This window comes from Mugil cephalus, chromosome 10, assembly GCF_022458985.1.
Source record: "Mugil cephalus isolate CIBA_MC_2020 chromosome 10, CIBA_Mcephalus_1.1, whole genome shotgun sequence".
Classification (NCBI taxonomy): Eukaryota; Metazoa; Chordata; class Actinopteri; order Mugiliformes; family Mugilidae; genus Mugil; species Mugil cephalus.
Genome location: NC_061779.1, coordinates 14,148,443 through 14,151,055, shown reverse-complemented (window position 1 = coordinate 14,151,055; position 2,613 = coordinate 14,148,443).

The following is a 2,613-nucleotide window of genomic DNA, read 5'->3' as shown; positions in this document are numbered from 1 at the left end:
TTGAAGTTTGTCGCTTTCCGAGCCAGTTGTTCGTGTTTGCAAGTTTTTTTTTGCCAGACAAACAGGCACTTATGTGGGGGAAAAAAAAAACAAAACCAAACTGTGCCCGGTCGAAGTCCCTGAAATGTCTTCTCTGAGTCTCCCTCGGGCGATCTGTCCTGTCCTGCCATTGTTTCCACGTCGCTTCACTTGTAACTTAAAACTTTTTATGTGCATTTTTCCCCCTGCTCAGCTGGCTCACAGAGATTCTTCTTTCCTCGCTCTTTGTGTGAATGCCATCCAACTCGCCTGTCTGGTTTTAGGAGCTTTGCGCTTTATCTTTTTGGGAGTGTTTTCAGTTTGCACGAAGCGTGTTTGGTTGGTGACTATATTGTCCCCACGAAGAATGCCACTTCCACGCGGTGGAGTCATTTTTCCTCTGAATCTTAATATGTTTTTAACATCAAATGTTCCAGGAAAGATCATCTGGATGAAAGCTGACAGGGCTAACAGGCTATCTAGCTCTATGAAGCACAGTTACACTTAGAAATATATGCATCTATCCACAGGCTTTATTTACCCTGTGGGGAGAAACAGGACCACGTTGCCTTTTACTTTATGTACACATTTGAAACCCTCTCCGTTGGAAGCCTCACAGATGACATCACGCTATTTAAAACCCACAGTCTCTATTGATACCGGTGTAAAAATAGAGGGTAGCAGAGAATCATGAAATATTTTAAAATGTATGGCAACGTGCTATATTTAGAAAGTGACACAATCGCCCAAAGTGCCCCGTGACATTTTACTAACTTACCCCATTTGACTGTCCTTATATCCATGCAGTATTTATGTGCCCTGAAGATCTCTGACGATGTCTGAGGAGAAAATTGGGCTGGAGGTGTAACTTCACTTCCGCTCAGTTCCCTGTGTGACTGCAAGCAAATGGACTGTGGCACTGACGGTTAAATCTCCACAGTACTAATCCCACTCCCAAATAATCTTCCAATGCTACAAGGAATAGGGGATAGAAACTGAGTAAATGAAATTGTTGTTGTGTGCTATAAAATTTAAAAACCCCCAATATAAATCCATTTAGAAGTAAATCCTCAAACATAGGCCCCTAGGGGGTCTGTGGAGGTACTGCAGGATCTTTAGTTCTCTAATCAGTCTTTAGTTGATTAGGCATTTTTTATACATTTTTTTTCTTTTAATTTTCCCCCAGAATTTGTCCGTCACGGCCACCCTACTGTTGCACATGTTTGACATAAAAAAAATCATATTTGAACCTGTGTATTATTTGAATAGCTTAATATTGAATGCAAAATGGTCATAATAACGTATATTAATTCAAGACTCCTACTTTGAGCACCAGTCCACCATTTATTCATACTCTTATTCTATTCTCTCAGTGAGCTTCATGCGGTCGTTCCCTGGACTGGTTTTCCAACAGTCTTGAAGGTGCTCCCAGACGTGTTCAGCATGTTCTTCTTTCGCTCTGTGGTCCAACTCATCCCAAGCTGTCTCAGCTGGGCTTAAGTTTAGGTTAAGTTTAAACCTGATGGGATGTGGCTGCAGAATGCTGCCTCGAATTTGAACAGCATCACCATGACACCTCCACCGCCTCCATGCTTCGCAGTGGGAACCACACATAAAGAAACCATCCGCTCAAGACATGGAGGTGGTGGAGGCAGAATCTCTACTAGTCTAATGTGCATTCATTGTTTCTCTACGTCTCCTGGTTCCTCAGTAATGGACTTAATTCCAGCAATTTGACCATGAAGACCTGATTCACGCAGCCTCCTCTGATCAGCTGGGGCTGAGATGCGTCTGCCATTTGAGCACTGAAGCATTTACAAGAGCTCTTCTCTGAGGTGCTTTTATATTTGTTGCATCAGGGTTAACTCTCAGACTTCCTCTCCTCATGAGAGTCAGTTTAATCATAGCATTAGATGGTTTTTTGGTTGACTGCGCTTCAGGATAACATTCAAAGTTCTTGAATATTTCCAGACTTACTGACTCACCTTCCACGGCTTTAAGTATTCATGGGGTCTGGTTTCACTTCTCTTCTCTTAGTCGAGTGGTTCTTGACACAATATTAAAGAATTAAAACCGCAGTCCAGTGTGGGTAGTCACTGTGGAGAACTGCACACAACAAACACATTAAGGAGGCAAGAAATTCCACAGATTCACCCCTGGCCAGACACACCAAGAATGTGCAAAGCTGCCACTAAAGCAAAATATGGCTACTAACAAGAATCTAAAATATAAAACATATTCTGGTTGGTTTAACTCCATTTATTAAATAATTCAACACGTGTTCCTTTGTAGTTTGTCTTTTTGTCTTCAGTATTAGTGCTGCTACTGTACATGGCCTATCCCAGTTTACTGTATTTTCTGGGGCGTGATAGAGGGTGATTATGATCACACTAACAGATTTATGAATGCAGGCAATCTTGTCTGGGATTTTCCAAAGAAATTCCCGCTCATCCGCTGATTGTCTGGGTGATAGTGCAGACAGTCTATTTTAGTTTCAGTACACTGGCATGGGCATGTGTGGGCTTCCAGCGCCGCCAGGTCAGTCTAGTGTTTGACAATGTGGCAGAAGACAGAAGCAGTCGGGCAAGATCTGAA